The sequence below is a fragment of the Ranitomeya imitator genome, chromosome 4 (assembly GCF_032444005.1).
Source record: "Ranitomeya imitator isolate aRanImi1 chromosome 4, aRanImi1.pri, whole genome shotgun sequence".
NCBI classification, from domain to species: domain Eukaryota; kingdom Metazoa; phylum Chordata; class Amphibia; order Anura; family Dendrobatidae; genus Ranitomeya; species Ranitomeya imitator.
Window position 1 is genome coordinate 255795897 of NC_091285.1, and position 12380 is coordinate 255808276.

At 40.1% G+C, this 12380-nt stretch overlaps 1 protein-coding gene across 15 annotated transcripts in view; it reads right to left on the bottom strand.

The window, feature by feature from the left end:
• LOC138675902 (synaptotagmin-1) overlaps positions 1 to 12380 on the bottom strand; it is a 1081934-nt gene that overhangs the window by 520878 nt on the left and 548676 nt on the right. The gene's annotated exons all lie outside the window — the stretch shown is intronic.

A 12380-nucleotide genomic window follows, 5' to 3' on the forward strand; every position in this document is an offset into this window, starting at 1 on the left:
GCAGCTGTTCTAGATTTTTCCACTATTTACATGCAGAATGACCACATATGTACAGGTAAGTAGTGTTTTTGGATATGGCAGGTTCCTTTTAAACCTCTGTGGTCATTTTGCAGATGATACCATAGCACTTTAAATTTCTTATTTATTTGTATTTTTCTTTAGGGGAATCATGCATTTCTATGATATTTCGATATACAGCACTGACATTTGCTATGTGGTCTGCCAGCTGCTTTAATTTCGCCAGGCAGTGATTGCATGCCTGTCTAATTGTAAGATAGCAACTCCAGGGTGTTTTTCTTCCCACTGTTTGTCTGCTGTTCCTTTAGAGATAAGGAGTTGAAACTACCATCAATAGCCCCTGAGCGCTGCAAAAAGGAAAAGACACTTAGCATGAATTTGTAAAAGGAACACAAAGCATATCTTCAGGGTTATCATTTAAAGAGCTTAGATTCCTGGACTTCTTTCTCCACTTTATACTCCTGCACTTCAGCTTTGGGCAATATGCTTTATTTTTTATTCGTGTGACAAAATATCCTCTGGTCTTAGTTTGTTTCATGTTATATGTCATATTTGATAGCCTATACATGAAAAAAAACTGGTATACCACAAATATTTCACATGATAAAAGCTGAGAAATGTATCTTTGTAAACTCTAACTCTGTGTTTTTGCCTTTAATTACATTGAAATTATTTGTATTCAAAGTTTCTTTTATTTTTCTATAAAGGATGCCAGTTATATGATCCTATTAAACTAAACTATTGCAAGAACCACTGAGGAGTTAATCCAGTATATACTTAAAGAAAATACATAGCAAATGAATATCATATTGTGGTATTTAAAAAAAAATTGTGCTAAAAGTTTTATCTTGGTTTAGGAAACATCTATCCAGTAAGGATGCATTGGCCATGAATAAGGACACATTGGTGCTTTCGTACACCACGATTCGATGGAGTTTATGACTTTAGGGTGATTGAAAAAAGGAGTTTTATCTGGACCGCTGGATACCACTATATTTATTTGGACACCTAATAGTACCTATTTGAAATTCTTTTTCAGTGTATCCAAAAGAAGAAAGTGCACATGCAAGGAGCTGGTTCATTGCCTGTATCTGACATTTCAAATTACCCTATAAAGAAATGTTGTGATAATTGTGACACTAGTCACCTCTCGCGAACAAGCCATGAAGCAGGGTTGTCAGACATTTCAGGATCAGATACCAAGAGATGGCATAGTAAGCAAAAGGGAAAAGACAATGGTGGATCAGAGAAAAGGGGCTAGGCAAACAGATGGTCAGAACAAGGTCAAAGGTCAGGAAGTAGCAGATCAACAAACAGAGCTTAGGAATACAAGGCCGAGCACCAGCAAGAAAATGCTATGATTGCCAGAGATCTGGGCATGACTGTTTAGCTAAGTAGCTGGATAGTCATTTAGAACAGAGAACACCTGAAGGAAGCTCAACAACTTCCAGTCTCAGATTGTATAGCTGAACTGCCAATCAAAACATTGACAGCTCAGCAGGCCCCTGCACTAGATTGGACAACTGGGCTGTCATTTAGATTGGAAAACTGAGTAGTCAGACACTGAGGAGAGGAATTGTGATAGTAATATTGAGATCTGTTCAGAGGGGGCAGTGATTTGGGTAATTCATTAAGACTAGCATTTTATTAAATAGGGCTGAGCAAAATTCAAGCTACAGTTAGTGATGACTAATTTATTAACAGGGCAACACCTCTTAATTAATCAGTAGCACCTATTGTTGTGCACATACCAGGCAATAAAATATACACAGATTAAGTAAAAAGTTAAAAATTTACATACTTTCATCAAATGCAGCAAGCACTACTATACTTTTATATATATATATATATATATATATATATATATATATATATATACTAGATGGTGGCCCGATTCTAACGCATCAGGTATTCTAGAATATGCATGCCCACGTAGTATATTGCCCAGCCACGTAGTATATTGTGCAGCCACATAGTATATTGCCCAGCCACGTAGTATATTGCCCAGCTACGTAGTATATTGCCCAGCCACGTAGTATATTGTGCAGCCACATAGTATATTGCCCAGCCACGTAGTATATTGCCCAGCTACGTAGTATATTGCCCAGTGATATAGTATACAGCACAGAGCCACGTAGTATATTGCCCAGCCACATATTATATTGCCCAGTGACGTAGTATATTGCACAGCAACCTTGATGGTTGAAATGTTGCATTTGGCACAATAAAGAGAAATTGTTTTCACCTGGAAAAAAGGCATGTACTACGGAGGACAGAGAATGAACTTCAATCCAATATTGCAGCCAGCATGCAGCCAGCGGGTAAGGAAAAGGTGAATCAAACACCCGAAAACCCCGCCTCCATGGCTGAAAATTGATCCCTCCAAATTCAGGTGACAGATTCCCTTTAAAACTGTCAAAGGTCGTCATCAGTTTATATTCCCAGACTCTTCTGTCTCTCTGAGATTTGAAGCTACCTTTTAACACAAGTAATTTCATGTCCATAATGTTATGATTTGGGAGACAAAAATTTATTGCCACAGGTAGATCTATTCTTTTTTCTCTTATTGTGTGGCGGTGAGAATTCATTCTTGTTCCAAGCTTTTGCCCTATCTCCCCCACATACAGACCCCCAGTTGGACATTTAGTACATATAATTAAGTACACCACATTTGAAGTGACGCAGCTGAAAGTACCTGGGATCTTGTAGTTCTGATGTGAATTGGGGATCTTTATCTTGTCTGTGGTCATTATTGCGACCCCGCTCCTACTTCCATCTGTGGCCCCCCTCGGTTGGTATCCTCCTTTCACCCTGGTCGGGTCTTGGTTGCTATTATGGCTCGGATATCGGGCTTTGGGCTGTTTTCTTTGCACATATGATGGGATCGTGATTCACATCCATCTATCTGTGCCAGCCTTGTTACTTGCTTTCCTATGGGCCATGGTGCTATATGTATCTACTACTTGAGCCTTGGCTACTCTATATGTGGGATGGTTTTTTACTCTTTTTTGTCCCATCTGGATTTATATTAGCTATTTGACAATTTTTTGACAGTGGGGCAAAAAAGTATTTAGTCAGTCAGCAATAGTGCAAGTTCCACCACTTAAAAAGATGAGAGGCGTCTGTAATTTACATCATAGGTAGACCTCAACTATGGGAGACAAACTGAGAAAAAAAATCCAGAAAATCACATTGTCTGTTTTATTATCATTTTTTTTGCATATTATGGTGGAAAATAAGTATTTGGTCAGAAACAAACAATCAAGATTTCTGGCTCTCACAGACCTGTAACGTCTTCTTTAAGAGTCTCCTCTTTCCTCCACTCATTACCTGTAGTAATGGCACCTGTTTAAACTTGTTATCAGTATAAAAAGACACCTGTGCACACCCTCAAACAGTCTGACTCCAAACTCCACTATGGTGAAGACCAAAGAGCTGTCAAAGGACACCAGAAACAAAATTGTAGCCCTGCACCAGGCTGGGAAGACTGAATCTGCAATAGCCAACCAGCTTGGAGTGAAGAAATCAACAGTGGGAGCAATAATTAGAAAATGGAAGACATACAAGACCACTGATAATCTCCCTCGATCTGGGGCTCCACGCAAAATCCCACCCCGTGGGGTCAGAATGATCACAAGAACGGTGAGCAAAAATCCCAGAACCACGCGGGGGGACCTAGTGAATGAACTGCAGAGAGCTGGGACCAATGTAACAAGGCCTACCATAAGTAACACACTACGCCACCATGGACTCAGATCTTGCAGTGCCAGACGTGTCCCACTGCTTAAGCCAGTACATGTCCGGGCCCATCTGAAGTTTGCTAGAGAGCATTTGGATGATCCAGAGGAGTTTTGGGAGAATGTCCTATGGTCTGATGAAACCAAACTGGAACTGTTTGGTAGAAACACAACTTGTCGTGTTTGGAGGAAAAAGAATACTGAGTTGCATCCATCAAACACCATACCTACTGTAAAGCATGGTGGTGGAAACATCATGCTTTGGGGCTGTTTCTCTGCAAATGGGCCAGGACGACTGATCCGGGTACATGAAAGAATGAATGGGGCCATGTATCGTGAGATTTTGAGTGCAAACCTCCTTCCATCAGCAAGGGCATTGAAGATGAAATGTGGCTGGGTCTTTCAACATGACAATGATCCAAAGCACACTGCCAGGGCAACGAAGGAGTGGCTTCGTAAGAAGCATTTCAAGGTCCTGGAGTGGCCTAGCCAGTCTCCAGATCTCAACCCTATAGAAAACCTTTGGAGGGAGTTGAAAGTCCGTGTTGCCAAGCGAAAAGCCAAAAACATCACTGCTCTAGAGGAGATCTGCATGGAGGAATGGGCCAACATACCAACAACAGTGTGTGGCAACCTTGTGAAGACTTACAGAAAACGTTTGACCTCTGTCATTGCCAACAAAGGATATATTACAAAGTATTGAGATGAAATTTTGTTTCTGACCAAATACTTATTTTCCACCATAATATGCAAATAAAATGTTAAAAAAACAGACAATGTGATTTTCTGGATTTTTTTTTCTCAGTTTGTCTCCCATAGTTGAGGTCTACCTATGATGTAAATTACAGACGCCTCTCATCTTTTTAAGTGGTGGAACTTGCACTATTGCTGACTGACTAAATACTTTTTTGCCCCACTGTACCTTATGACTGCTGTAGGGGGTCCTTCCTATTTGCCATTATAGGTGCATTTGCACCTTTTGATATATGTATCGTGGGATATATTATTACTATTATCTATTTATGCTTGTGTTATTGTATATTTACTGTCGTTATCCCACTTACTTTGCATTGTATGGATGTATTATCTATAGGGGGTCCATGAGCGGGTGCTTTTCTTGTTATTACCTTTTAATGGCTAACTGAAAAGATGGTAACAAATTGCAAGCTTTCGAGACTACACAGGTCTCTTCATCAGGCAAAGACTAAAAGAAATTCTGAAAGATCACATATTTATGCACAACATAGCAAAGAAAAAAAGAAAAAAAAAGGAAAAACCATAAATAAGACAGTTGACATGAAGCAGATTTATCATGAGTGATAAATAGTTATGTCCATAAATAACCGGGTACCTCTAGTAGTTACCTACAATCCAAATCTGGAGGTGCTAAGGGGCGCTGCACGGAAATTACAACCTTTACTACAAAAAGATGCCCGCTTACATTACATTTTTCCAGACCCCCCACTACTGTGTTTTAGGCAGCCCCCAAATCTAAGAACCATCATTGTCAAGAGCTCGCTGTCCTCTCCAACAGCTGCAGGTACCTTTCCTTGCAATCAGAAAAAATGTAAAACCTGTCCATTTATAATGACCACGGACAAGATAAAGATCCCCAACTCACATCAGGACTACAAGATACCAGGTACTTTCAGCTGTGTCACTTCTAATGTGGTGTACCTAATTATTTGTACTAAATGTCCAACTGGGGGTCTGTATGTGGGGGAGACAGGGCAGAAACTGAGAACAAAGATGAACTCTCACTGCTATAAACAATAAGAGAAAAAAGAATGGATCTACCTGTGCAATACATTTTTGTCTCCCAAATCATAACATTATGGACATGAAATTACTTGTGTTAAAAGGTAGCTTCAAATCTCAGAGAGACAGAAGAGTCTGGGAATATAAACTGATGACGACCTTTGACAGTCTTAGTGCAGGAATGAATGTGTCGCACAGATTTATGTCTTTTTACATCAACTAAGGAACTTACCCCTCAGACTATGAGGGGTCATCACAACAGAGACCCTAATCAGAGGAAGGACAATAAAACAATCCTTTTCTAAGAACAGGCCCAATATTTATGGACATAACTGTTTATCACTCATGGTAATTCTGCTTCATGTCACCTGTCTTATCTATGGTTTTTCCTTTTTTTTTTCTTTGCTATGTTGTGCATAAATATGTGATCCTTCAGAATTTCTTTTAGTCTTCGCCTGATGAAGAGACCTATGTAGCCTCGAAAGCTTGCAATTTGTTACCATCTTTTCAGTTAGCCATTAAAAGGTATCAATCACTGAGGACTCTCAATTCTAAATTATTTTTGGATATGTTGAAGCATTCCAGAGTTATTACTAGATAAAGTGACACGTCAGATTTCAAAAATTTGACTGGTCATTAAGTGGTTAATCCATATGCAAATGAGGGGGCCTTAATGCACCCTCGGCATGGATGATGGCTCAGTACATTATTATGTTCCTGTTAATTCAGATTGACAGCATTCACTTTCCCAGAGCGAGCACTGCCTGAAATCAATATTCTCACCTGCACATGTGCGCTGATACTGTAGGAGCCTAGTGGCACAAACACAGTATACAAAGTTTAGCAAGTGAGCAGCTTCAGTGAGGAGAAATGGGTAGAGAAAATCTCTTAATTTTGACTCCTGGCGTTATCATTTCATTAGCATGGTTGGATGTAGGTAGTGTTCCAGCAGCGATCGCTCTGGTAAGGGAGCGCTGTCAATCAAGTTCAAGGGGCAGTGCTAAAAGTGCAAATTGTTTTTGTGCACTAACTCCTAATCTATTTCAAGGAAGAAGAAACCTAATTTGCATATGACTTAAAAGCTGATTTCTCAGCTACAATACACTAAAATGTACACTGCTGACATCGTTTTTATAGGGTCTAAATAGTCTATATAACTGTTTAACCCCTTTCTGCCATTGGACGTAATATTCCGTCCATGTGGGGTGGGCCTTAATTCCCAAGGACGGAATATTACGTCCAGCGCGATCGGCCGCGCTCACGGGGGGAGTGCCGCCGATCGCGGCCGGGTGTCAGCTGCTTATCGCAGCTGACATCCGGCACTATGTGCCAGGAGCGGTCACGGACCGCCCCCGGCACATTAACCCCCGGCACACCGCGATCAAAGATGATCGCGATGTGCCGGCGGTGCAGGGAAGCATCGCGCAGGGAGGGGGCTCCCTGCGGGCTTCCCTGAGACCCCCGCAGCAACGCGATGTGATCGCGTTGCTCCGGGGGTCTCCTACCTCCCTCCCTGCAGTAAGTCCCGGATCCAAGATGGCCGCGGATCCGGGTCCTGCAGGGAGGGAGGTGGCTTACCAAGTGCCTGCTCAGAGCAGGCACTTGGTAACGCTGCACTGCTCTCAGACAGATCGGTGATCTGTCAGAGTGCTGTGCAAACTGGCAGATCACCGATCTGTATTGTCCCCCCCTGGGGCAAAGTAAAAAAGTAAAAAAAAAAATTTCCAAGTGTGTAAAAAAAAAAAAAAAAAAAAAAAAAAATCCTAAATAATGAAAAAAAAAAATATATATTATTCCCATAAATACATTTCTTTATCTAAATAAAAAAAACAAAACAATAAAAGTACACATATTTAGTATCGCCGCGTCCGTAACGACCCGACCTATAAAACTGGCCCACTAGTTAACCCCTTCAGTAAACACCGTAAGAAAAAAAAAAAAAAAACGAGGCAAAAAACAACGCTTTATTATCATACCGCCAAACATAAAGTGGAATAACACGCGATCAAAAAGACGGATATAAATAACCATGGTACCGCTGAAAGCGTCATCTTGTCCCGCAAAAAACGAGCCACCATACAGCGACAACAGCAAAAAAATAAAAAAGTTATAGTCCTCAGAATAAAGCGATGCAAAAATAATTATTTTTTTCTATAAAATAGTTTTTATCGTATAAAAGCGCCAAAACATAAAAAAATGATATAAATGAGGTGTCGCTGTAATCGTACTGAACCGAAGATTAAAACTGCTTTATCAATTTTACCAAACGCGGAACGGTATAAACGCCTCCCCCAAAAGAAATTCATGAATAGCTGGTTTTTGGTCATTCTGCCTCACAAAAATCGGAATAAAAAGCGATCAAAAAATGTCACGTGCCCGAAAATGTTACCAATAAAAACGTCAACTCATCCTGCAAAAAACAAGACCTCACATGACTCTGTGGACTCAAATATGGAAAAATTATAGCTCTCAAAATGTGGTAACGCAAAAAATATTTTTTGCAATAAAAAGCGTCTTTCAGTGTGTGACGGCTGCCAATCATAAAAATCCGCTAAAAAACCCGCTATAAAAGTAAATGAAAAAAATGTATTTATTTCCATTTTCCCATTAGGGTTAGGGTTAGGGCTAGGGCTAGGGTTAGGGCTAGGGTTAGGGCTAGGGTTAGGGCTAGGGTTAGGGTTAGGGCTAGGGCTAGGGCTAGGGTTAGGGCTAGGGCTAGGGTTAGGGCTAGGATTAGGGCTAGGGTTAGGGCTAGGGTTAGGGCTAGGGTTAGGGTTAGGGCTAGGGTTAGGGCTAGGGTTAGGGCTAGGGTTAGGGCTAGGGTTAGGGTTGGGACTAGGGTTAGGGTTAGGGCTAGGGCTAGGGTTAGGGTTAGGGTTGGGGCTAGGGTTAGGGCTAGGGTAAGGGCTAGGGTTAGGGTTAAGGCTACAGTTAGGGTTGGGGCTAAAGTTAGGGTTAGGGTTTGGATTACATTTGCGATTGGGATTAGGATTAGGGGTGTGTCTGGGTTAGAGGTGTGGTTAGGGTTACCATTGGAATTAGGGTTAGGGGTGTGTTTGGATTAGGGTTTCAGTTATAATTGGGGGGTTTCCACTATTTAGGCACATCAGGGGGATCTCCAAACGCGACATGGCGACCGATCTCAATTCCATCCAATTCTGCATTGAAAAAGTAAAACAGTGCTCCTTCCCTTCCGAGCTCTCCCGTGTGCCCAAACAGGAGTTTACCCCAACATATGGGGTATCAGCGTACTCAGGACAAATTGGACAACAACTTTTGGGGTCCAATTTCTCCTGTTACCCTTGGGAAAATACAAAACTGGGGGCTAAAAAATAATTTTTGTGGGAAAAAAAGAGATTTTTTATTTTCACGGCTCTGCGTTATAAACTGTAGTGAAACACTTGGGGGCTCAAAGTTCTCACAACACATCTAGATAAGTTTGTGGGGGGGTCTAGTTTCCAACATGGGGTCACTTGTGGGGGTTTCTACTGTTTAGGTATATTAGGGGCTCTGCAAACGCAATGTGACGCCTGCAGACCATTCCATTTAAGTCTGCATTCCAAATGGCGCTCCTTCCCTTCCGAGCCCTCCCATGCGCCCAAACGCTGGTTCACCCCACATATGGGGTATCAACGCACTCAGGACAAATTGGACAACAACTTTTGGGGTCCAATTTCTCCTTTTACCCTCGAGAAAATACAAAACTGGGGGCTAAAAAATAATTTTGAGGGGAAATTTTTTATTTTATTTTCACGGCTCTGCGTTATAAACTGTAGTGAAATACTTGGGGGCTCAAAGTTCTCACAACACATCTAAATAAGTTCCTTGGGGGGTCTAGTTTCCAATATGGGGTCACTTGTGGGGGGTTTCTACTGTTTAGGTACATTAGGGGCTCTGCAAACACAATGTGACGCCTGCAGACCATTCCATCTAAGTCTGTATTCCAAATGGCTCTCCTTCCCTTCCGAGCCCTCCCATGCGCCCAAACGCTGGTTCTCCCCCACATATAGGGTATCAGCGCACTCAGGACAAATTGCACAACAACTTTTGGGGTCCAATTTCTCCTGTTACCCTCAGGAAAATACAAAACTGGGGGCTAAAAAATTATTTTTGTGGGAAAAAAATTTTGTTTTATTTTTACGGCTCTGCATTATAAACTTCTGTGAAGCTCTTATTGGGTCAAAGTGCTCACCACACATCTAGATAAGTTCCTTAGGGGGTCTACTTTTCAAAATGGTGTCACTTGTGGGAGGTTTCAATGTTTAGGTACATCAGTGGCTCTCCAAACGCAACATGGCGTCCAATCTCAATTCCTGTCAATTTTGCATTGAAAGGTCAAACGGCGCTCCTTCCCTTCCGAGCTCTCCCATGCGCCCAAACAATGGTTTACCCCCACATATGGGGTATCAGAGTACTCAGGACAAATTGTGCCACAACTTTTGTGGTCCAATTTCTTCTCTTACCATTGGGAAATTAAAAAATTTGGGGCGAAAAGATAATGTTTGTGAAAAAAAATGATTTTTTATTTTTACGGTTCTGCATTATTAACTTCTGTGAAGCACTTGGTGGGCCAAAGTGCTCACCACACCTCTAGATAAGTTCCTTAGGGGGTCTACTTTCCAAAATGGTGTCACTTGTGGGAGGTTTCAATGTTTAGGCACATCAGTGGCTCTCCAAACGCAACATGGCGTCCCATCTCAATTCCAGTCAACTTTGCATTGAAAAGTCAAATGGCGCTCCTTCCCTTCCGAGCTCTGCCATGCGCACAAACTGTGGTTAACCCCCACATATGGGGTATCAGCGTACTCAGGACAAATTGTACAACAACTTTTGGGGTCCATTTTCTCCTGTTACCCTTGGCAAAATAAAACAAATTGGAGCTGAAGTAAATTTTTTGTGAAAAAAAGTTTAATGTTAATTTTTATTTAAACATTCCAAAAATTCCTGTGAAGCACCTGAAGGGTTAATAAACTTCTTGAATGTGGTTTTGAGAACCTTGAGGGGTGCAGTTTTTAGAATGGTGTCACACTTGGGTATTTTCTATCATATAGACCCCTCAAAATGACTTCAAATGAGATGTGGTCCCTAAAATAAAATGGTGTTGTAAAAATGAGAAATTGCTGGTCAACTTTTAACCCTTATAACTCCCTAACAAAAGAAAATTTTTGGTTCCAAAATTGTGCTGATGTAAAGTAGACATGTGGGAAATGTTACTTATTAAGTATTTTGTGTGACATATCTCTGTGATTTAATTGCATAAAAATTCAAAGTTTGAAAATTGCGAAATTTTCAAAATTTTCGCCAAATTTCCGTTTTTTTCACAAATAAACGCAGGTAATATCAAAGAAATTTTACCACTATCATGAAGTACAATATGTCACGAGAAAACAATGTCAGAATCACCGGGATCCGTTGAAGCGTTCCAGAGTTATAACCTCATAAAGGGACAGTGGTCAGAATTGTAAAAATTGACCCGGTCCATAACGTGCAAACCACCCTTGGGGGTAAAGGGGTTAAATCATTTATTTTTTATTTTGATGGTGACGGTCTGTCTTTAGAGTTTTATTCTCAGTACACTATTTGACTCTTCAGATAAAAATTGACCACTTTTGGTAGGTAGACCCAATGTCGACGAGTAACACCCAACAAAGTACCGTATGCTATTTCAAAGATGTTCTTACCAAGTTCACTAAATGGCACAATTTGTCAGAGTTCTTCAGATCCTTCAACGTGTTCATTTTCCAACTTTGAGAACTGACTGTTCGCTGTCTTATACATCTGACCCCCTGACTCATACCATTGTCAAAAGATATCAATGTTAATGACTTCTCCTATGGGTGGTTTTAACATTATGGCTGATTGGTATATAGATATATATTTAAATGGGTTAGTGAACCCTGCATTGAACATGGACATGATGACCCTGGAGGTTCTTTCCATCTCTAACATTACATGATTCTATGTTTAGTTGCAACCACAGTTAAAAACATGAACTATATTATTACGGATTGGTCGTGAAATATGTCCACCATAATTGACTCGCAGTATCATCTTTCTAATCTTAGTTACAACAAAATCAGGATTGCACACTAATTCTATACATAGAAAAGACAGATCAATATTATCTAATCGAGGGAACTTCACTGCATTCTGCATAATAAGTGAAATGCAATGAAAGGTCATAGATCAGTTCAGCTGTAGTTAAGCATCAGATACTCAATGACCATATACTAGAACATAGACAACATTTCATTCTAAAGTGTTAAATGATAAAATCTGTAGTAAATAGGTTTTAGCTTAAATTATTGCATTATTTGAAACTATATAAGGAGATGTAATGTTTCATAAATTTCGTCACAGTAATCTGTAGAAGAGATTTAACCTGTAACCCAAGTCCTGGGACTAATTCAGACATTAACTCTAACTTGATTGATATCATATACTTTAGTTATTATGCTTTACATATTCCCTGCAAATAATTTACAATTATACATTCTTTTTGCCTTGTGTTATTAGTATGTGGTAAATTAGCCAATTTAGAAGCTGAACCTATTACATTAGGGGGGTGCTCCAAATGTTAGAGTCTATTCTTTTTTAAACCAACATAACTGACTTGAAGAATTTTCCTAATGTTCCTGATAAGGTCATAGTGTTCCATTACTTAAAGCTCATGTTCACATTTAAATACCTTTTTTAATTTACATTTTGATTTAACATCTATGCAAAATCTGAACATACATTGCATTACTTATTAATCATGTTAATTTAAATTGTCACTAAACTTATATAATCTAGAAGAAGAGATATAAGAAAGCAGATTATCAAGACAAACAAGTAGGAAAACAGAACATCCACGATTTATGGAAA